This window comes from Cavia porcellus, unplaced genomic scaffold (genome assembly GCF_034190915.1).
Source record: "Cavia porcellus strain 051 isolate PalLab524CR breed Dunkin Hartley unplaced genomic scaffold, mCavPor4.1 scaffold_8, whole genome shotgun sequence".
NCBI classification, from domain to species: Eukaryota; Metazoa; Chordata; class Mammalia; order Rodentia; family Caviidae; genus Cavia; species Cavia porcellus.
In genome coordinates this window covers 80061872-80086785 of record NW_026947491.1, presented here as the reverse complement: position 1 = coordinate 80086785, position 24914 = coordinate 80061872, and the positions used below count along the sequence as shown (strand labels likewise).

The window sequence follows — 24914 nt, the reverse complement described above, 5'->3', positions numbered from 1 at the left end:
TAAATACCTGTGGAAAGAGAAGAGCAGACAGGTGTACCTGGTTTTTAAAAAGTCAGCTGACTTAAGTTAGCTAAAAGGTCACTGTAATCTGGAGCTCCAGCAGTGCAATTAGTTAGCATGTGGTACTTAAACTGCTAAAAGGTTGCTATCAGATTCTCTTTGCTTCTGTAGTTCTAAAGTAGGTGCAACATTTTGATATTTTCTATACGTATTTATCCATTTGAACTTTCCATGATCATTGTGCAAACTAAAAATAACTTTTAAAGAAAATGTCCCTTTTCTCACAGCTTTACTTAATTTCTTTTGCATCTATTCAATTTAAAAATAGGAACACATGTTACAGATGAGGTCTGCTCATTTGTCTATATGAAGTATCAGGTTCCTGCTGGTAGTTTAGAATGATTTTTATCTGTTACTTTATAAGTATCAGATATTGACCTATTCAAATTGCCATCTTGCTTTGTCATAATACTGAAAGGAATGTATGCTGAGTACTATTCTCTCCATTTTGGACACAAGGGCACAGGATTGGAAAGAATTTGATTTGCTTCTTGCCTCCTCGAGTACATACTACGTCATGGCTCCTGAAATGATGTCATGTAGTTTGTGGCCTGCAAAAAGTTTCCAGGCATTAAGTGCCTACATAGCTTACTTCTGTGCTTACTGCCCATGTGTAATAATTTAAATAATGGAAATTCTCAACAACATTTATTGATAAAGCAAGATTTTTTTATTGTTCAGATTTATAGACACAAGTTTTAAAACTCAGTTATTAACAGGAAAAGTATGTACTTCACAATAATTTTAAATTTTCTTGCCTTATACCTTCCAATTATCACTCATTTATGTCTAAGTTAATTAAATACAAAATTGCTACATACTTCAGAAATATACAGAGTCTAGCATATGTGTATCAATGTGCCTTTTAGAATCCTAGAAATAACCATATTAGAGGGTAAATTTACTTTAAAAATGCTCAGTTTATCTAAACTGCTGGTTTTGGATTTTAGTTGCGAGTTTCAGAGTGCAATAACCTCATTTTTTTTTGCTTGAAAATGCATTGTTGATTACTATATATGTGAAGGATCTCATACGCTCCCTATATAATAAATGGCTTATCCCATTTGTTAACTTTTTAATACTGTCCAGCAGAAAGAAAAAACTGGAACCTGCCTTCTTCTGATAAACCCTGGACATTAATAACATGTCCTCTGAATTAATTCTGTTAATTGCAGTACTAAAGTTCAGCATGGTCACCTGGACTGTTTAATTAGTTCACAGCTGCACGGCTGGGATAACATTTCTTGTTGAGGAGGTAGCTTGGTATTCATTATTTGGGCTCTGGTTCAGAGCGCAGTGGTCATAGGCTTTCTTGAAAAATGGTTTATCATTGTTTTCAGGGAAGACTATATGCTGTCTTGATTAATCACTGCTCGGAAACATTTGCTAATTTTCTTGCCATATCTATATAGCTGTTGCAGTGGCCTTAAATTATAGCAGTCTTCTAGCTATAAAAGGATCCTGTGTCATCAAAGGACATTTATCAGAGTTATTGGTTCAACTAGCACATGTTACACAGTTAGAACCTTTACTGTTTTAAAATTGCTTAAACGTTTAAAATCTTTTAAAATGTTGAATATAAATTAACACATTTAAACATTTCCTTTGAAGCTGTATAAATGTTAGCTACATTTTCCAGTAAATCATATCACCTTTGCATATGATAAAGAATATGAACGCTTACTCCAAAATGTGGCAGAGTATGTGGGAAAATAATACATTTAACAACTAATAATTGAGTATCCATTATAAAAAACTATATTGTACATTTTCATACTTAAAAGAACCCTAGAAAGTCATTCCCATTTTAAATAAAGGAAAACTGAAAAATCAGAGTAAAGAATTAGCCCAAGATCACACTGTTGATAAATTTCAAAATTGAGGTTCAAATCCAAGCATCTAAACTCAGGTTTTAAATGTCATATCCTCTTCCTCAGAGTCAAGTTTAAGATTCATGTTTTCCACAGTAATCTTTTCCATTAATTTTAATTTGATCAGCATGAATTTATACAATAAGTATTGCATTATCACATATTTATATATATCCTTGGGATTACTTTTCTTGTTGTTTTGTGCTTCTCTATACTAGTATGTGTGTATATTCCCTAAATCTAGAAACTCTGTCTTCTACTCCTTTTTATGTCAACACAGCAAGAGCCACTGTACACAAATTATAACAACTTTGTTACCTTGGTGATGTTAGGTGTGATTATAGAGATCATTCACTTTCACACTGTACATATCTGTATTGCTTGTATTACAAAGAAATTGCAGATACAAATATATAGGTAATTATCTATGCCTAGTATCAAAAATATAATAAGTATTCAGAGGGAATGTGTATTTTCAAAAGTACAAAGCATACATACTCATTTAATAATGTCCTTGGTTTTGCTATTTAAATTCTTTTTCAGATAAAAAAGAATTATATGAAACTGGTAATTCAATTATTTTTCATTCTATATGAGTAATGGATAAGGGTCTAGAAATGTGGAGAAAAATGTATAAGGAACATAAATAGGAAGAATATGAAGTTATTAAGTGACCAACATTTAATTTTTAGACACATGAGAAATTATAAAGGATATTGAGAATGGATTTTTTTAAATTTTGAAGGTAGTAAAATACAACAGAAAAAGACAGAACAAAGCCAATTGTGACTATGCAGTGAAATTAGTACAGAACTTCACAGCAGGTTACCAGGATAACAGTAATAGGTATCACAGTATATCTCATTATCTTCATAATAGTTCTTTCAATCACGTATAGCAAAATAAAATGAAATACAGACCATTATAGAACTTATCAAAACAGATTACTGAATAGAGCAGTACCATTAATCAGAATAAAGCAAAACAGTAGTAAAAATATTTGCCTTCAAAGAGATGGTAGAAGAGAGTCCCCTTTATTTGCTATATTGTATATGGTCAACCTCCCAAGAGATATGCAGATCTCTGGTTCCCATTTGCTAAGGGGGACAGGGAAAGTGGGATGTTTGACTCTCAGCCTGTGCACTGATAGGCTCATATTGCTTAGCAGGGAGGCAGTCTGGTTGCTTTGTTTCCCAGCGTCCTAAGTTCCAAGATGGTGCGGATCTCAGGAGATGCTGGTGGTTCTCACCCTGGAGGGACCGGAGAATGGATATTATAACCAGAAAAAGATACAAAATGTATGCAAAACAAGCCTGAAATATAATAGGAAAAAAACACAACCATACTTAAGAATGTGAGACAAATAAAAACATCTTTAATTAGACCAGGACTATATGTAAAAACATTAACACAAATGCCAAACATCTTATAGGTATCTAATTAAACCAGTAGAATAATGGAAACACAAAGAGAATTTAGCATAACCAAATAAAAATGATTTTCGGCAGATTTTTATGTAGAAAATTCCTGTAGTCCCACAAGCAAGATGCTACTGCATAAGAAAATCTATTTTCCTCAGTAAATATTGTGCTTGTTGGTGGAGTAACTTCATATATCACACTATCTTACATTAAAACAAGGCATCTGAGAAAATAAAAATTGAAATTTACAAACATACTTAATCCTTGGTGTCAGGACTGTGATTAATGATATCAAAGAATTTAAAAAAGGAGGAGGGCTAGAATTTGGAAATGGGAAAAATCAGAAATGGAACTGGAGAATCTGGACAAGGCCAGGGAGTTAACCATCGATTGGGACACGTATTCCAAAACTGGAATAATTAAAATTCAAGATGAGCCAGCAAGGTTAGACACTGGGCAACGAACAAGCAGAAGTGAGAGTAAACAAACCTGAGACGTAAGTCTAATCACTGGGGCGGAAACTGGGCAGGCGAGGAGCAGATAATACAGTTACTGGGTTCTGGGCAAACGTGAGAACCTAGAGGACTCGAGTTCCAAAACAGAACCAAAAAGGAGAAAGCAAGCAACTAGCAGTTGGCAAGTGATCTCGCACCAGAAAATTCACAATGGTTTAGAGTTGGTAGAACAATTTGATTCTGTGACAAGTGTCTCCAGAAGTTTATTACTGGCATAAAGAAATTTTGTAAAGAGTTCAACATTTGTAGGTCTGGAGAGTAGGAAGAAGAAGACGAAACTGACCAGACACACTTGGTTGCCAGGTTTTCCTGGTGATAAGCGTTCACCAGTGTTATCTACAGAATTTCGGCCTCGGTTCCCCCTTCCTATCTCCACCACAAAGTAACTCCTTGTCACCTCGGTTTTCTCCCTGGAAAAGTCCCTATTTTTTCATGTGATTTATGATATGCAATTGCTCGGTCTTTTCCGTTGTATTTGTGTAGGTTTGGTGGTGGTGGTGGCTGCAGTGGTGGTTTAGTTTTGTTTTGCTTTGCTTTGTTTTTCCATACAGGATCACCCCCAGGTGGCCTTGAATTCACAATCCTCCTGCCTCAGTTTTTTGAGGTCCTGGGATTAACCTCCATGGGCCACCACATCCAGCTCGTGTGATTATTCTTGTTCTAAGGACATTTGACTATGTATTAGGTTATGGCCCCAAGTGCAAATATGTGAAGTGTTTCTCTTCAACAAGCAATTTCAATAACCTCCACACCATACTTTTTTCCTAACAATATCTGAAGCAGATTCTTTAACTTTCTGGGTCTTACAACTATGGAAACTTAACATCATTGCTGTTAAACTTGTATTTCTATTTGACCTAAACGTGTTTGCCTGTATAATTAGGGAGAAAGAGTGCTCAGTATGTGAAACTTTAGTTCCCTTTTCTGTCCCTTCTCAAAACTACTCTTGCTCTGCTGAGAACAGGGAGGATGGAGGAAGAGAAACCTGGGAAGGCTTTTCTTGGCTAGATTCCATTTATAATCTGTGTAATGGCTGATACGTTGTGTCAATTTAAGAAGTTTACTAGTTTAACTAAGGGACTCAGCAGGGGGCCAGGGTGCTCACTTTGCAAACATCCTGATCCTGTTCCAGAAGAGGAAGCCCAGATGGTGGAGGGCGGTAGCCTGCTTACAATATAAGGGAGGAAAAGAGGCTTACTTCCCTCTTTTTGCTCTTGTTGTCTATTGCCACCTTTAACTGTTGTCCCTGTGCCAAGCCACCCTGCCTTGGAGCCAGCTGGTTATCGACTGAAACCTCCACAAACTGTGAACTAATGAAACCTTTCTTTCTTTAATTTTGTGAGTCAGGTATTTTGTCCCAGCAATGAGAGGAAAGTAACAGACAGTCTTCTGGCAGTGAAACTTTCAATGTGGCTGGAATCCAGACACTGACTCTTAAGGGTTTATGTGGGAGGTCTTGGAAGAGCTCAGCAAGGCCTTCCAATCTTGCTTCCTATTACTGAGGTAGACTTTTCTTCTTTTTTTTTTTTTTTTTTTTTTTTTTCCAATCTCTTGATTTTCTAGCCCAACTATCTTCTCAAAAGCTGCTACCAGGACTCTTCTTGTAGGTGCTCTCACCTCTCTAGGAGCCATTTCCAAGCTGTCCCACAAAGAAACTGAGGCATCTATGCTCAGCCACATGATAGTCAGAGATAACTCTGCTACCACTGCTGTACTCACTGTGATACCTCTTTTCAAGGAAGTCTTTTTATTCTGATAAAATAAAGCAAGTATTGATATGCACCTGCTGCCTATGTAGACACCCACCCAATGTCTGCAGAAACCCCTGTTTATGTGAATCACTTTCTTAGGAACCTTGATTCCTAGGTAAATGAGATGTATGTTCACTTTCTGTTTTCCTGACAATGTTTAATTTCTCTTTACTCTCATATGATGCTGTAGCTAAATATGGAATTCTAAGAGAACTTGTTTCCCGAACAATCAGTTGGATTCTGGATTTTGTTTGGTACAGGAGATTGAACCCAGGGCTTGTTTATTTATTTAGGTGGTACAGGAGAGAGCCACATTCCCAACACTTTGAGTTTTTGGTAGGGTCTCACTAAATTGCTCAGGCTGGATTTGAACTAGGGATCCTCCTCCCTCAGCCTCTCAGAGGGCTGGAATTCCAGGAATATATCACCATACCTGGTTTTCCTAAGGGATTTGAGAAAGATCTTGTTTTAGTCCCTTTACTAGTATGGTTGCTCATACAGAGTTAGCTGTCATGTTAATTGCTTTTATGTTCTCTTGTCTTTGGAGTTATGCAGCTTCTATTTCCAGGCTCAGTAATTCACTGAACTATATTATCTGTTACTTGCCACTCTATCTTTAAATTCTGTATTCCTAACATTACAGATTGTTTTGTTTTTGTACTGCATTGCATATAGCATTGTTTCCTATTTGCCACAGCATTTATGACACTACACACAAACATTTGAGAAGTAGAATTATAGAATGCAGAAAATCAAATCCAGTAAATCCAAAGAAGGACTTTGATATAGGAATCCTCAAAAATGCTCATCAAATGAATCTGTGTTATGAATTGAATTGTGTCCCATCAATATTCATATGTGGAAACTCTTACCCTCAGTGTCAGCCATAGCCAAACATGGACTGAAACCTCTGAAGCCATCAGCTAAAAACATGGCCCCATCTCTTTGCAGTTGTTTGTTTCAGGTATTCTGTCACAGTGATGAAAATGCTAACACACTGTTGTTTTAGCCAGCCACTGTTGGATTTTGTTACAACATTCAGAACAAATGAGCATCGCCTGACTATCAAGACCATGTTCATTTTTGCTAGGAACCTGTGTACTAAAAATCTCTGGAACTCTTACCAAATGTAACCATAACAGGAAACCCCACATCTGAGCCACAAGAGAATGTCATGCAAACTTATACTGCCAAACTTATATTGCTACAAAATCATACTCAGACTTTACTGGACTTGAATATCACTTTTTAATCCTTTGCTCATCCTTCAATTTCTTTAATCTACCCATTCCAGTCTTTAGCTTACTAAATTCTGGCTGGTGCATATAAGCAGTTATTGTATAAGGAATATTAAGATTGGTATTTATATAGCTATATTATCCTCCCTCTAAACTTCATTTTTAACTACTTTCCAGTTCTTTTTTGTCTTTTCTTATGCCTTAGGAAAAAAAAAAAATGTTCCTTTTTCTTTCACAATGAACCTCCCTGGCATGTTCTATATCCCTTTATCTCTTCACCCATTTCCAGTATTTTTTGAAATGTTCCTCCCCTGACCCTTTTTTTGCCTTGCCATTGCAAACACAAGGGTCAAGAAAATGGCTTGCAAGGTTTGTTTTTGATGACTGGTGAACTGGCTTCTTTCCATCATTTCTATCTGGAAGGGGGAAAAAATGACCCTGAAAGAAGTTCCCTCAGGTCATTAGAATAAAACAATAAGGCTGTGGATATAAATTTAGAATTCATCATCAGAGAAGTGATAGTCATTTGTTTGTCCATTCCTATGAGCCAACTTTTACTTTAAGCGCTTATTAGGTGCCAAATTCTGTAGGGCCTTGCATAAGTGCTTAATAAAAATTTATTTGTGTAAATGAATAGATGAACTCTCCCCTTGATGCTAATGCCTCTTAAACAGAATCTTGTTTTCCTGCTGTGGTCACCTCAGAGGACATTTATCAGGATTAACAAATACACGATGAATAAATTCAAAGAACATTATCCTGCTTCTTATGGCACTGCAAATGGGTGAACTTTATAGAAATTAGTATAAAATTTACAAGTACAAAAACTTGCTACTGGAAATTGCCAGGTGAACAGAAAGAACGACCAGTAAAGAGCACATGGAGAAACATGAGAACAGTGTGGTGGTTCACCTTTAGGCGGAACCACCTAAAGGGACAGTCTCAACCCAAACCTCTGACACTGTAGCCTCAGAGGGGTCTGCACTGCCAACTTCACAGAGGTATTTCTTCCGTGTACCCCCAAAGGAGTTTTGAAGAAAGGGTAGGCAGCAATGGAGAATTTAACAAAGATACAAGCATTAAAACCACCCTTCTCTAAAGGAAGGATTTGCCATCAGTCTGAGAAATCTGGCTGGTTTTCGTATTGCTAGCATGTATCAGAGATGGTGGAGCAGAAAGTCGTTTACATGAATCAATGATGGCTGTGTTCAACAGCCTCAACCACCATGCCATTACTCCTTTAAACTTCCGATGTCAGAATAACCCCAACTCACTGAAGCTACCACTAACTTGGGTTTTGGTTACTTTCAGCCATATGCACGTCTGATTCAATAAATTTAAGATGTTATTTATCAAGAGAAGGCTTAGAAAGTACCAGTCAAATTAAGTGATAATTAATAGCTAAACTTGATTCACTTTATAGCAGAAAATGCTACCCCAAGCAAGTCTGTTAGAGTTACCCAGGTAACAATTCCTGTCACAAGTTATTGTTACTTCTGTTTCTTCGATATGGCCCACTAGTCATTGTGACACAGAGCTGGTCACTATGATGCATATTGTAACCAATCAAAGACAACCAATCAAAGACAGCCAAGTACTCCACCTCTGCACCTCCCTTATAATTCCATAAAAATCTCCCTTCCTGAGCCTTCCATGCCTGATATTTTGAGGAATAATTGATTCCTTGTTATGCCCATCAATGACATAAATAGATCTGCCTCCAAATACTGGGTGCCATTTTGTTGTTTGCTGTTGCAATTAAAGAGGATGACAAATATTGTCTATTTTACAGGAAACAAACACTTCCAAAATAATAATTGGTTTGACTAAACATGTATATTTTCTTTAAAAATTTTTTCAGTGTATTAACTTGGTAGTAAGGAATAAAGAATGTTTCTGAATAATAATGGCATTTATTACAAGTCAAATAAGGTGTTAACAACAGTATAAGAAAAACTCCCGTCAAATAACCCCATCTATCATTGTTAAGAAATAATGTATTCTATTTATGTTATGGTTTGGTACATTGTATCAATTTGAGAAGTCCAGAAGCTTAACTAAGCAGCTCTGCAGGTCTCCATTCTGGGGTGGAGAGGACATGCCTCTTTAGGATATTGTCCATTGTGTCAATTTGAGAATGTCAGAAGTTTAACTAAGTGATTCAGCAGGGGGCCAGGGGCATTACTTTGTAAACATCCTCACCCTGTATAAGAGGAAGGCACAACAATGGTGTAAGTGCTACACCCATCAGAAAGGTGCCTTTCTGATATGAGAGGAAAAGAAGCTTGCTCCCCCTTTCTTGCCCGTTTGCTCCTGTCCCTTTTGGTATCAGCACAGTCACCATGCACAGTTGCCCCACAGCCATGCCACCCTGTCTTGGCAGCTGAGTATGAACTGACACCTCCACAAACTGTAAGTTAAGTAAACCTTGTCTTCCTTCATTTTGGGGCCAGGTATTTTGTCTTAGCACTGAGAGAAAAGTAACCAACACAACTTATAAAGGTTAGAGATAGCAGAGGTAAGTATGTTTCTTGGAAACTTAAAGAGTAAGGAAGTAAGAGTGATAAACTTGTTCATTCTCAGGTATCTTTCCTGGCATTTCTACTATACGCCTTTGAATGATGACATGAACTGTTTTCCATTTTTTTACATCTAAAACTTTACCATTATGTAACTGGAAAATTCTTATTTGGGGCTGACTTGTAATTATACTCCATTTAATTTAGCAAATGTAATCAGTTTGTTACTAGTAGATAATGGTTTCTATGGTTTCAGCTAAGTACTGTTTTTCTTGACATCTTTCTTTCTAGATTTTCAGGTTAATGGAAATTAAGTACACATACAGTACTATTTTTTATGAAGTATTTAATATCATTTCATTTCCTCCCTCTCTCAACCAGTCAGTGTTTAGCATATGATTTTAGCAACAACTGGGATCAGGACTGACAGATTCACATATGCATAAATGTATATTTGGGGAAAGGATGTGATTTTAAAAATATGCTGCTGTTGATGTGCCATTTTTTGTCTTACTGCTAGATGCATGTGACAGAATTTTTTTTTTTTTTTTTTTTTTTGGTCTTTTTCTTTTTTATCAGTACCGGGGATCGAATTCACGACCACACACTTGCAAGGCAGGCGCTTATGCCCCTGAGCTAAATCCTCAGCCTCGTGACACAATTCTTGACAGTAAAGATTCTTAGATTTCCTTTTGCACTTGGTTACCATGAGGACTTTAGAAAACTATCTCCACGAGTTATACATCTTGAATGGATCAATTGACCACTAAAGATGTCAACAGTTCAGATTTAATCCACTAAAAACAATATACTGTAAAAAATTGCCAAATATATTATTTTTAATATGCAGTGACTCAATGTTGACTTCCCGAAATAGTAACTTGTCATACAGTTTGTCTTTTTATAAATTTTGCATTGTAAAAAGTGTATTATGAGAAATTTGTGAGATCATTTCAACAACTGTACTTTCTCTATTATGCACTGATATACCTCCAAGTCAATTAAATTGGGGGAATAAACTATATCTATGATTCAAAAGATTGTATCATATATATCACATTGTTGAATTCAGGCAACTTTTTTTTTTTACAGAAATGCTAACTAAGCAATTCAGTATTTTTTTGGTTTTCACATTGAGAAATATGCCATTCAGGAGGGTTTCAGTATTAACCCTATGGGAAAAAAAATTGTGTGTGTGTGGTACTGGGAATTGAACCTATATTTGTGTATGGTTGAGGTAAGTGCTCTACCCCTGAACTTTTTATTTGTTTTTATTTTGAGACAGGGTCTCGCTCTTACCTAGGCTGTTCTCAAATTTGTGACTCTCCTGCCTCAGCCTCCTGAGTAGCTGGGATCAGATGAATATCATCACTTCTGGCCTGAATAATTTAATGCACGCAGTTGTTTCTATATTCCTTTTAGCTTTTATTTCCACTTGAAAAATGAAAACATAAAAATCAAATATAATTATACTATATAATCATTTTAACAAGATTATAAATTTATCACATATGTGCCTCATTTCCTTAAAATACACATATTCAGAGATACGGTTTCACCGATGGGTAATTTACACACAATACATAATACTTATTGAAATCATATTCTATAATGAAGCTGTTCAGTTACTTTTCATAACCACGACACCCTTAAAACCATGTATTTTATAATTCAGAATGGCAACAAAGTGAACAGATTTTAGCTTCCTCTAGTATCCATTTTGCTGGTGTACTATAGAAATGATTCATGCAGTATTTTAATGTCAAATTACTGATTAAAATAGAACGTATAATTCAATTTTCTATTGTGACTTCCTTGGAGGAAAAGCTGGAGAAAAGCCAAGGAATCTTAAATGTAACTGAGCCCCTTTGAAAAAACATTTCAGGAGAATACTGGAAACTACCTAAGCGAAATTTAGTTAATTCCTTCATCTATTAAGCAGATTTGAAAGGGTCAAGACGGGCTATTTATTGCGGTACAGCCAATCAACTCTAACAGTGATTAACGAGAAAAAAATTGTTATTATTCTGTTTACTGCTGATTTTGCAGGCTGAGGGCACAGCTCAGAGGGCTGCTAATGTCTAACGTGGTAAGTTAGGTAGAATGAAAAGGAAATTCAACAGGATTTTTTGAATTGTTTAAAGTATTTTGTTTCTAAACCTTTAAACTTAATCTTCAAATCAGTGCTAAAAGAGATACTGTATGAAAACAGATATGATATACATAACACAGTACTTCTATATGCCTTTGAGAAAACTGTACAAGTATCAGTTCTTTCAGTTCTCAAATTGGGAAAAGAATACTGCTGAACTTAGCTTTTTGCTCTGGTTAAGTGCTATCAAAAATAACGCCAACACAGTCTGTACAAGCAGGGATGGTTCATGCGAACAATTAGACGAAGCTGGAGCACGGCATTTTAGTTAAGATACATGTCTTTAAACGTGTGCATGTGCGGATAGGCAGGAAAAACCGTTTTAGTTTTAAAAGTAGACGTAAAGATGGGTTTTTCCCCCTTAATTTGCAAAATCTTTTGAAGGTTGGAGCACCGCCAGTCACCTTTTAGCATTTAAATGACCGCACGTTACCCCGTCTTTTTTTCTTCCCTCCCTGAGGAAGTAAAGGTGTCAGGCTGAGATGCTACAAGTGACCTGGAAGAGCCACCAGCCTGGTGCAGGTAGAAAACGCAGAGGCGAAGCAAGGTCGCGAGGGTTTCGCGCGCGGCCCCGCAGGCTGGGCCCGCCGCCGTGGGCGCGCCGCCCGTCGGGGTGCGCAGCGGTGACCCTGGCCCGCAGTCGCGGGCCCAGAAAGAGCGCGCGTGGGCCGGCGCCGAGGAGGCGCTGCAACGCCCACCGCCCGGCGCCCGGAGCAACCTGTCCTCGTCGGGAGCGCTCGCCCTCCTCTCCCTCGCCCGTCCTGCCGCAGGGCCCCGCGGGGCGCGGGCCGGGGGCGACCCGGGCGGCGTGCCCGTGAAGGGCGTCCGCCACAGTCCCCGGGCTCCTGCCTCTACACGTCGCGGGAGCGGCGCGGCCCCGCGCCCAAACGGCAGCTGTAACTGACGGAGGTACCGCCCCCGCCTCCCCCGCCGCCCCCTTCCCCCGCCCCGACACGTCATGGAAACACGGACGTCAGAGGCCTCCAGCCAATCACAGGCCTCGGCAGGAGGGAAGGGGCGCTGGAGGGGGCGGGGCAGCCGCGAGCTCAGGCGCTCCGGGAAGGAAGCGCGGGAGGGGTGCGCGGAGGCACGAGTCCCCCCCCTCCCCTCATTCCGGCCACCCTTTCGCGACCGCGCGGCAAGTTCCAGTCGCCGGGCGCGCACCCGCTAACCGGGGACGCGCTCGCCGGGCCCTCCCCTTATACGCGCTCTCGGTGCGGCTCGGCTCGCAGTCCCGGTGCCAACCGCGCGTCCTCTTCTCTCGCGCGCGCCCGCGCCCGCCCGCCTTCAGGCTCCCCGCGGGCCGCGTCACGTGACCGCGCCCAGCCAAGGCGGCAGCAGCGGCGGCGGCGGCGCGAGCTTCGGCGGCGGTGGCAGTGGCCGCGGGAGCAGCTGCGCCGCCAGCGCGGAGCGGAAGGCGTGCGGGTGTGGAGAAAAGGGAGCACCAGGCCGGAACCGGTGAGCGTTCTCCTTTCCAGTCCCACCCCGGCGGGCTCGCGGGCCCCGGCCCGGACAGCGCGCAGCCCCTCGTGCGCGGCCGTCCGTGCCCGGAGCCGCGGGCCCCGCCCCGTGCGGCCGAGCGCGGCGCCCCCTGCCCCGCCCGCCGCGGCCGCTGCGGATGGCGGCGCGAGGCCGGGAGCTGCCTGTGCGGAGCGCGGCGCCCTGAGTGCGCTCTGCGGACCGGGAGGCGGGTCCTGCGGGGACGCGGGCGGCCACTCGGCGGCGGCGGGCTCTGGGCGGGGGCTGCCGGGCGCCGCCTCCTCCTCCGCCGCCTCCTCGCGGTGCAGCGTGAGTAGGGAGCCCCGGCTGGTGGACGCCGCGCCGGGGCTTGGCGGCCGCGTTCTCCCGAGGTGCAGCCGCGCCTCCGCGTGGCACCCCGACCCTGACCCCGTTCGCGGCTGCGGGCGGGGAGCCCCGAACCTGCTGTGGTCTCCTTGTCCTTCCCTTCGGGCAATGGTGCCCGCTGCCAGGCGAGGTGAGCGGCGGGGGTGGTCACCTGCGGGGGCGGGGGGCGAGCGGAGGTCATGGCGGGGTCCTGAGCACAGAGTACCCGGCGAATCGCGGTGGCTTCGGGAGAAGTTGGGGCGGGCGGCTCCCAGGTTGTCTCCGGCCCGGAGATCGTAAAGGTGAGCTTGTTCCTCACCGTGCGCCCGGCGCCCGGTCCAGCTGGAGTCGCCGCCCCTGGCCCGAGGCCCAGGTGGCTTCTCGAGTACACCCGCGGCTCTTTGACTTCGCGGAGCCGCGTTGGCTGCTCCACAGCCCATCCCGCCACCGGTGGCCCCCACCTCGGAGCGTGGTGACCTTGAGGGCAGCGGTGCCCAGCACTCCCTCTTTGCGCGTCCGGGGAGAATCACCCCTTTAATCCCCGGCTTCGGCACCCCAGGCTCGCGGCGGGCGGGGAGCGAGGGCCCCTTGTCCGCCCTCCCCCGGGTGGTTGATGGATGTGTGTCAGACCGGACGGCGACTCCCTGGGAGTTGGAGAACAGTCGCGCTTTTCTCCCCACCTCTTTCGTCTGCGTCCTCTGGGTGGTCCAATTTGCTTGTTCTGACTTAGTTTAAAAGAAAAACGAGCAGAAAAAGAAAAAGCCGCGACACCTCATCCCCTTTGCCAAAGGTCAGTAAGAAGGAGGACGATGTGCCGGCGGCGGGGTGGGGGTGTGCTCGTTTTTATGCCATCCTGCTGGAGAATCCTGTGGCTGAGCTGGTTAGCGAACCCTGGGTCTGCGCCTCGGTCACCAGCCAGGTCGGTCTCTGTGCGCCTTCCATTCAGTTTTCTGCGGGACTCGCAGCCGTGGGAGTGCTCTCGCCGGGTGTGGTGGAGCGGTGCCCGGCGCGGAGGTGTCGCTGGGCTGAGGGGTCTGCAGAAGGGCTTTTCCCTCCTGCAGGAACGATTTTACCTTCTGCTCTAGCAAGGAAAGCTGCAGTCAGACACCTTTGGTTGTTCTGCACGCTACTTTTCTGTATTTATTAATAATCTAATGGCTGCTGTTGGTATCGATTGCTATGCCTGATACATTAGTTACATGGATTTTTTTTCATACGTGTGTAGCTGTATGCACATGTCTGGACTATTTGCCTTTCAACATGGAAGCCTTTGTTGTGTTTAACCTCCCCCACCTGAGGACAGACTTATTTTAAAATACGGCTCTTGCTCAGCGTGGGTGTATTTTATAAGAAGTACTTGTAAAGGCCTGGTTCGTACGAAGCTCTCTCCGGGCATCCTTTTGGATGGTGGCCCCTGCGAGTGAATGGAGGGCCTTCTCTTGCCCTGCCACCAACCTTTCCGAGGCAGACTCCCTGTCTGTCCTTGTGTTTGCCGGGGCGGATTGGGAGAAGTAAGAGGAATTGGACAAGAATCTGCTTTTTATACTCATGCTCTTCATTTGGGTCCCCTTACCCCTATTTTTCTTCTTCCTCTTGGTGAGTTCAAATTTGAGGAAAATAGAGACAGTTTTTCTTATTGGGTGCATTTGAAGGCTATAGAGTATGAGTGGGCCGTTTTAGGCATGATTTCAGGGGCATGTTTTAGTTTCTACCTTGCTTAGATAAGATGGTTAAATTGCTGTAATTAAGGGTGGATCGCTGTCCTGATTCTGGCTTGGGTGGAACTGCAAGGATCTTTGAAAAGTAACTGTTATTTCCTACCATATAGTCTGCAAGAGTGAGTCACATCGGGTGAGTTGAGGACAGAGCGCCACCTTTAATTTAAAATTTTGAGACTTTTATCTAAATGATGAAAATTGAGAATACTCGTTGATTTTTGCCGCAGTTGTCATTACTGCCATACCCATTTAGATGTATAAGGAAGGAAGTGCATTCATTTTTCTATGTTTTGTAATTTTTTACTCCTGGGAGGAATTTCTGTAATTTTGTGGGAAAACATGGTTTCTTAATTGAAGCTTGGAATCCAAGTAGCTTTCTGAGATGAGGTGAGAAACGAGATTTGATTTGAGTTTTTGTTGAAATAATAGGGATATTGATAGTCTGGATCTGTTTAAGAAAAGGAAAGAAATTAGCTGCATTGTAAATGTTTAAAACCAGCCATTCCACCAACTAAGAGCATGATACTAGTTTTATAGACTTTCTAAGCTGCTGAGCTGTTATCAGAGTCTAAAATAGACTCTCAAAATTAGTCAAATGATTAATCTTGCCTGAATAGGTATATAGTAGTTCTTACTTGTTGTGTTTATATACTTGCCTTTTATGGTTTTACTGAGAGTTTTGCAATTGTTTTAAAATAACCCAAACACTTCTGGTAGGAATACTGCTTTTTTAAAGTTAATAAAGACCATATTTGAAAAACTGGTTTTTACATATGGCTCTTCTCAAATGCATCTCCTATAAAAACAAATGGAGTTCTTTTCTCTTTAAAGGAATGCTGTCATGAATGACAGCTGAATTGGTGAGAGGTCCCTGCCTACTTGTTCCTTCCTCTTTTCCTCCTTCCCAAATAATAAGTTTTAAGGTATACAGTCTTTTTAGACACAGGATAATTTTGATTATTGTATCCTATCAGCTGAAGTTTTAATTCAACATTTATGATTTCTTAATATACTGTAAAACTTAATATACTGTAAAAATTTGCCATTAAGCCAAGGGCATCTTTATTAAGCTAAAATTAAACAAAAATGTGTTCGAGATAAAAGATGGCTTATGTCTTGACTACTACGTGGTCTCAAACTGTAGAATGTGGCCCCAAACTAAAGGATGTTATTTAAACTGTTAGGTTGATGCATGGGAGATAATTGCATTGTTGTGTATACACTATGATGATAGAATCTTTTATTTTGGAATTCGACAAACATGTTAAGTTCATTTTTAATAAAATCTTTTATCGTGTGAGATGAGTTTTAAAAGGAATGACCCTTAAAATTTGTAATACCAAATGACAAAAAGTATTTGCTGGTTTTTGTTACACATAAAAATAGTCAAATGATGTTTTCATTGTCCTACTAAAATTTTTTGTTGTAGAAATTGTCAATATGAGAAAGTAGAATCATGAAGTAGAATTGTGAACTGGCTGTGCAAGAAATGAATCTGCTATAAATGGGCACCGAGGACAGATAACTGAATAAAATTCTTAGGTTCTATATTTTGTGACTTACAGAATATACTCCATAGTGTCCCATATTTATTTGAATCTGAAAGACCAATTTTTTTTAACGTTGCTCTTATAGTTCATCTATTTAATGGTAGATACCTGAAGATAACATTGATCAAATTTTGCTTTTTTAATGCTTTATTACAGTGTAGTGATTTACGAAGTGCTTCACAGTTTGTCAGAATGTAACTACTCATTTGATTGTCACACTTGTCAGAGATGAGTGACGCAGACAGTTGTACCCCGCCCCCACTGCCCACTGATAGGTAAAGTGGTTTATCCAGGCAGGCCTTAAGGTCATGCAGGTAGCATCTAGATCAGCCAGAACTGGACTTCAGGTGGCTTTCTAATTATGCTCGGTGTTTTTCCTATTATACGTGTTTATGTAAGTGTATCAAAGTTATATAAGTATATGGAAACTCAGCTTCTGGTGGGTGCTCATTTAATTGTAGAATATAAATAGTTTTGTTTGGGTCCTTTATAATTTAATCATTGCTTTTATTTGATGTAAGTAATTCATAACCTTGATTTACTTAACAGCAGAGTATATGAATTTGAACATAGTTGAAATACTGTATTTTTCATAGTATGGATATTTTAAGTTAAGAATTTTATTTTCAAAAGCCTGTTGGTCTTGATGTGTCTAGGAATGTCTTAAATCTTGATTTAAAAATGTCCTATACTAATTTTTCTTTTTATTCTTGCTGTAATATTTTATGTCCTGTTTTCCTGCTGCGTGCTATTATCTAAATTGTTGAGATATTAATTTGTTATGTAATGAAATTTAAAAGTTTAAATAAAAGTCCCAAGTGAAACTTTACTTTCAGAAGTCTGAAACCTTGTTAAAGATCTCACAAGGCAGGTAGTGGTGCTCCAGCACTGATCTGTAGAAGAATGGGCAAGGGGGTGGGGTTATTGAAAGTACAGATTCTTGGCCTTGCCCCTGCCAGTCTGATTCAGCAGATTTGGGGTGGGGCCCACTAGTCTGAATTTTGAGAAACACAGGCATCAAACTTGTAAGGAAGCTAAAATTCTGTAGTAGAGATGCCTTTGTAAATCAAGAAGACATCATTGATTAGATTTTGCACATAGTGGAATTAGTGCTTTCAAATATTTTTGACTGTTACAGTAAAGTTTGGTTCAATTGGATGATTTTTATAACAGTTGTGAAACTGCTAAATTGAAAATATTTCTGGTTGTATGTATAGTCTTTTAGAAGATCTATCTGTGGTTACTTAAGCACTGTAAGTTCTTAGAGAATGTTCTTTTTTATTTTCATGTTCTATGTCTGCTGTCTCCAAATGATTTCAACATAGAGGCTTATTTTCATAAAAATAATGTGTGTTATGTTATTACAGCACTGTATGTTTCTGCTAGAGTGTAGCTGTTACATTTTATTAGAGGAAAAATCCTTCAGACTAAACAGACAAATCTCAATGAATCCATTTGTATTGTTTTTAAAGTTGCTTTTAAAAAAATAGCTGGTTAGTGCTAAATAATCTTTCAAGAATTAATTATTGATAACTTGCTGTCCAGTGTATGAACAAAAATCACTGCTGTTTCACTTAAATGTTAATAGTTCATATAGTCGAGCACTCCAGTCTATTTGGGCTTGATTTTGGAACTATTTTATCCAACGTGGCCAGTTTTCTTACATAAATCCGCTGTTTAAAATGCAGAGGGAGTTTAGCTTCATATGTGCAATATCCTGTACCTGCATTTACAGTGCTTTTTTTTTTTTTTGGAGACAATTTTACTATGTAGTTCAGACTGGCCTTGAACTTACTATGTAGCCTAGTCTGGCCTCAAACTGGAAGCAGTCCTCCTGCCTCAACCACCTAAGTGCTGAGATTACAGGCCTGTTACCACCATGCCTAGCTATAAAATACATTTTAAAATGAAATTAATTTTGAAGCAGAGCAAGGCTGCACTGATAAAATTTTAGGTATGTTAGCTAAAGAGAATCAGGGAATAGTTAGGTTTCACAAATTACAATTTACTAATGATAGTGGAAATGTAAACTAGTAAGACTTTATGGAAGAAACACTGCGGGCAAGCATTTTCCTATACTCTTTTAATGCTATTTTCTATTAGTTTTCCTAGGACAATTGTCAGCTATTCTAAGTGGTATGTATTACTGTATTTTGCTTTATCTCTTTGGGAAGAGTGTTTCCTATTTATGAGTATAAATAGCTTCCCACAGTCTTATTTCTTAAAATCTATGTGCCCATTTTTGTGTAAATATTACTGTTACTGGGCCTCTAGGAGAACGCATCAGAATAGTTTTGGATGGATCAGTGCTTGCTTACCCTGTGAAATCTGAGATTGCACTGCCTTACTATAAACTGATATTACTGCTGCACAAGCCTGATAAATTTAGGAGTAAATTTTAATTTTTTAAAAAAGTGAATCTAAAGAAGGATTTGACTGCTGAACCTAAAAAAATAGTTTTAAAGTAATTTTATTATTAGAAATGTGATTCTATCCATTTTATTATTCTGGAGAGTTGCTGCCCAGGAGTATCTTTAAAAACAAAAATGCTTGTTCTCTAAAAATTCTCAGATTTGGTACTTAAATCTGCCTTCATATTTGCATTGGAATTTCTAAAAATTCATTAATTAATTACTTAATTTTGAAACGTGGTCTTTTTGCCTTGTAAGTCAGGCTGGCCTGGAACTCTTGGCAGCCCGCCTGCCTCAGCTCCCCACAGTGCTGGGTGCTTCATCATGCCCGGCTTTTGTTGTTTTAGATGTCATTTCTTTCCTAAAACTTTCAGTGGTTTCTCATTTTTAATTTTTATCCAGACTTTGAAGGTTTTGTGCAAAATAGTTCATTTTTAAAAGTATATCTTTAAGCATTAGTTCTAAAAAATATTAGGGGTCTGGGGGAAAGGAGGGAAAAGTGAAAATCAGGAGGGTTGTGTTAGTTTATGCAGTTTTTCTGTGTGTGGCTTCTCAGGTGTTTTCATATACTACTGTGCATTAAGTCAGTCCACATGTGTTCAGTGTTCTTTCCTCCAATTTCACACGGTCCTTTTAGTGGATTATCTTCCTGTCCATTTTATTGTATTGTCTAGCTAGGATCACTGCTTTGCACACCTCCAGGGGGTGCTGTTTACAGTAAGCACAAAATGAATTGTGCTTCCTGAATTGGAAGCATCACTGCGTACTGCAGTACTGCTGACTGCCCGCTGTGTGACGGTGTGTAGACTGCCAGTCTCTGTCCCCTTTCTGTGACTTCATGTATGTTTTTCTTTCACCAGACTGGACTGTATTTTTTGGTCTAAATATTCTGATCCTTTAAAACTCAACAGTGTTCTATCCTTTTGATTCATCTCACGTTAATTTTCTTGTCTGACTTCCTCTGTGTTTGTGTATAGGTTGTCCATCTATTGTGTAGCTTTTTGTTTTAGTAGTTTTATTTAGAGAAAATACAGAAGAGTTAAGATAGAACAGAGAATTTTGAGATAAAACACGAGTGCATGTGTATATTTAGCATTTTATCCAACAGATGTTCAGTCAGTATTTTGGCATATTGATTTAGAAGTTAGACATCATGTAACTTTGGTTCAGGTAAAGCAGAGAAGGTTGAGGAAACTGAGAAGGATTTCTAAAATTGCTTTACTTTTGATAGTTTAACTTTGTTCAAGTAGGCTCATAAAATAGTCTTTATCTCTGCATTTCATAGAATGTTATTAAAACAATTTAGTATCTTCGTAGGAAGTACTTTTCCATTTCTGAATTTCAGTGTAATAATTCATTAGTCCATGTTAGATTGTAGTCTGATAAATAAGCCATTATAGTAGCAATTGCTATTGATATTTATGTTTCATAATGACTAATTTTACTTTTCTTTGGCTTGTATCATCTTTTCCTTTTATCAGAATTGATGTTATTTAGATGTGCTTATTGGATTTATAGTCCATTAGTACATCGCGTGATGTAAAGGGCCACAATGCAAAGCATATGTTAATGGTTTGAAACTTAAAATGGTATTTTATAGTTGCTGTTTATTGATAGAAATATTCTTGGAGCTGTTTTGATATGTTTGTTTTTTTATGAACTACAAGCAAACCTGTTAGCTCATGACCTGGTTCCAAATCACTATGGGCATCAGGAAGATGTGTGGACATAAACTGTGTTAAAATGTGCAGCATGGTTAGTGTGGTTTTTCTTGAACTTTCTCCTTGGGTCACGAAATAAAGCCCATACTTGGTCTCATCATTCCTGTTGACTAATTTGTGTGTTATGCAGAGTAGTAATTTCAAATGTGAAGTAATTATGGATTTATATAAATTCAGTATGCAAATCATATCAAAAACTTCGAAACAAAAATCAGTGTTTAGTGCAGATGAGACTCCATCAGGTGCACTGGCATTCTTCTAATCCTTTTAAATTTTACAAGTTTTGCTAAGATATCCTAGAAAGAATCTTAAGACTTACTCTTGCTCTAACGTTGTGGTAATGGTCTTGATAACATTGTTGGTGAGTGAAGCACAGTAGTAGTTTTGTTAATGAAACACTCTGAACACGGTGATCTGGGGAACCAGCTAAAGTGAAATGAGTTAGGGTAGTACGGAAGTCTTGATCCTTTTCTGCTGGAATGAATACACGTGCGTGATAACGGTACATACTTCCTGCTGACTTGGTCATAAGAGATTTTCTGTTCTTTTCAGATAAACAGTCCTGTTCTAGTCCTCCTCAAAATCATACTTTTTTTATTTAGAAAAATGACTCATGAACTTCAGGTACTTTACTTTGGATGCTCCAGACAGCTGATACTGTGATGAAGCGCTACAGTACTGAGTTGAAAAGGCACCAGTGCAGATCGGGAAAGGGAAACAAGGCCAGTGAAACGGAAAAGAGATGATGGCAAAGCAGCGGAAGAGGAGTTCCCTTGTTGGCAGACTCTGTCAGGGATCAAGAAGCCAAAAACCAGTGATCAGTCAGTCCCTCCCTGCACATACAGTCTATTTAAAATTAGACCACTCTTCGTTTGAGTTTAAATACCATTGTTTTTATATATGTAGAACACTGGGACCTAACTGGTTTCTTTGTCACCCCAGGTCCTCTTGCTGAAACATCTTTTTTGGTAGGAATGCACACTTTTCTGAGAACCTGCATATCTTTGTGATATTCAAGTGACTGAACTTAAAACTTACACTTTGGATTTTTACTTTGATAAGATGGACTATCCAAATTTAAGTTTTCAAAAACCTTTGAAAGCTGTAGCAAATACCTCCCCCACTCCCATGGTGTCATTTTGGAGTGCGTGTGTGTATGTGTGTTATTTAAGACAGGGTCTTGCTATGTAGTTGAGGGTGATCTTGTGCTCACTGTGTAGCCCAGGCTGGCCTTGAACTCAAAGTAATCCTTCCCCAGCCTCCTGAGTCTGGAGTTGCCAGCAGGGTACCACCACTCTGCCATTTTTTAAAAACCACTTTTCTTTTCTCTTTTTTTTTTTTTTTTGTCTTTTTGAGACAGTATCTATGTAGTTCAGGCTGGTCTTGAGCTCACTGTATCCTAGGCTGGTCTCGAACTCTTGACAATCCTCTTGCCTCAACCTCCTGAGTGTGGGGATTATAGGTGTGACCCACCATGCCTGGTTTAAAACGACTTTTCTGTGTGGTTTTATTTCTGATTTTCTGATTTTGCCTTTCTGTTACCTTATCATTTGATTTTTTCATCTGTGTTATGCTGTTTTAGTCATGAAGAAAAACGTGTTTATTGAAAGGCTAAATTAGTCTAAGCTTTCTATTTCAGAAAGTTATAACTCATTTAATTTGACTCCTGGTAAACATGTACTAGAAGACAGTAAGGGAGAGGTGTTTTGTTTTGTTTTTTTCTGTCCTAGATCTACCAGGAAGAGGAGCACGCGCAAAGTTTTAGAGGTTGACTGGATTCTAAGCCAAGTATCTACTCAGCTTGTATCACAGAATTCCCCAAAGGCTCAGAGCTGGAAAACGATCAGCCTTTAATGAAGAGATGACAGTGGGGCTAAATGTAGAGAACTGATTGAAAGTTTAAAGCTTTGATACCAAGATACATTTCCACATTCTGAATAGCTCTGTGACCCTCTAACTCCTCTTTGCAGAAGTTCAGGGAATATAGGTTGAAAATTGGGTACTCTGTAACCTGAGCGAGTTTACAGATCCCCAGTCCTCCTCCTTCTCTCATTGTAGATTACAGGCAGCTGGCTTCAGGTATTCTGTCACAACAAGGGATTACATTAACATCTTTTATCACTGTTTCTCCAGTCCCCAGGGTTTACTTTGAGTACTCTTGACCAGCTCAAGGGAAGAGAGTTAAAGATTCCTCTATTGACTGTGTGTCCAGAGAAAATGTTATAGTTAGCAAGTTCCATAGTTAGCCACGCATTTGGATCCAGGACATTTATATAGCTTGTGTTCTGTTCCTTTCTCTCATAACTAAAAAAAAAAAAATTGTTAGAACTTTATCAAAGTATGGTTAATTTACAGTGGTAAACTTCACTTAACGTGAAAGTATTGAGTTTAGATCTGTATGTATTCCAATGAAATCAACAACATGATCAAGATAATGAGCTTAATCACCTCTCCTGAAACTTCTTGTTTTTTTTTTTTTTTTAAAGTCCCTTAAAACCTCGAAAACTGTCCAAATAAACCTTGTTTTCTTTGTTGATTGATTTTAGGTATCCTATCACAGAAAATGGGCAACTCTTAAACTCCAAGAACTCTAGCTCTACAGATATTGTTTGCTGTGCTCCTGCTTGCTTTTCTAGTCTTAGACTTTATATATATCTTTTGCTTCTGTTCTTTCTTCTACCTCTGGCAAAAACGCAACCCTTCCTAAATAAATAGATAGAAATCTGAATTTGAAAAGTAGAGAAGTATTGTACCTAAAGGAGAAATCAAGGAGAGAAAGACCTCAAATTATTTATCAGCGGTCTTTACTAAAAAGTGTTCAATAAAGTCATTATTAATCACTTATGCTTTTGTAAAATTCATTATTTTACCTAAAGCAATATTGAGTGATGCATTCAAATTGTGTAAAACTGCAGTTTTACGGAAGTAATTGTCACATGACAGGTCTGAATTATCCACACATTTAGCTTTTTCCATCCATGTTTTTTGTTTTTTTGATTTGGTGTTTTGAGATAGGGTCTCCTTACATAGTTCTTGTTGACCTTGAACTGAACTTGCTGTGTAGTCTAGGCAGGGACCCTCTTGCCACCCACCTCTGCCTCCCACGTGCTGGGGTTGGTGTGCCGCCACAACTAGCAAATTTTTTTTTTTTTTTTTTTGGTACTGGGGATCGAACTCATGACCATACACCTGCTGGGCCGGGAATCACTTCACTGAGCTAAATCCCCGGCCATATTTGGTTGCCATATTTGGTTTTATTAAACCAAATTGGTTGCCATATTTGGTTTCTTAATAATGTTTTAGAGTCGATCTAGTTATGGTAGCACCTAATCAAAAAATGGGCCAGTTCTGAAGCACTCTAGTTACTTTGACTAAACAAAGGAACTTCAAAGTGATTGAATAAAGTGAACACCTGTGTAGCTCGTTTCTACCTGTCAGGTACTACTGTTCTAAAAATATTTAAAGCTATTAAACTGTATCAATTAGTGAGTTCTGTAGAATATGTGGGTGAGGTATTCTCTATAGGAAAAGAGGAGAAAAAGATTATTAATGGTTTTAAAGGAATATCCTAAATAACGACTTACAAACTTTTTTATCAGTTAAAAGTGTAACAACAATATGAAAATACAAGAACAGTGTAAAAGTGAGACAAAATCATGCATAATTCTAAACTCGAGAATAAGCTTACTTTATTTTTTAATTTTTTATTTTTTTGGAACCAAGTATCAATCTCATGACCTCGTGCTTGCCAGGCAGCCCCTTACCCACTGAGCTAAATCCCTGGCCCCTAGGATCAGCTCACTTTAACATTTTATTTTCCATTTTTTTGTTGTTGTTGTTGTGGGTACATGTTTCTTGGGGAGTTGGTACACCTCTTCATTAATTTCTCTTTCCTGTCTCCTGCTTCTCACCACCTCCCTGCCCCATCTCTTGGTCACCTTCCCTTTTGCAAAAAATTCATATGTACCTGATCACTCCCTGGAGGTAATGGAAGTATGATTGTGTGCTTTTAAAACACTTACCATTTTTGGCATGTATTTAAATTGTTTCATTAACATCACAATGAGCATAGTATTGGGTTATTTGCTTGTTATGAATGGTTTCATTTCAATAATCCTCCAGCATCTTTATTTGTAGATGTTTACTTCTGTTTATTATGACCT

The 24914-nt window shown here is 39.6% G+C and overlaps 1 protein-coding gene across 4 annotated transcripts in view; it reads left to right on the top strand.

Moving 5' to 3' along the window:
• Nucleotides 1–12845: 12845 nt before the first annotated feature.
• Nucleotides 12846–24914, top strand: part of Atp2b1 (ATPase plasma membrane Ca2+ transporting 1) — a 111372-nt gene continuing 99303 nt past the window's right edge. For 3 of the 4 annotated variants that reach the window (XM_063255284.1, XM_063255283.1, XM_063255285.1), the window contains exon 1: nucleotides 12846–12985. The gene's annotated coding sequence lies outside the window, so the exon portion shown is untranslated. Of the gene's footprint in view, nucleotides 12986–14116; nucleotides 14142–24914 lie in introns of those variants that run through there. The other variant, XM_013159226.3, reaches the window with a different exon arrangement.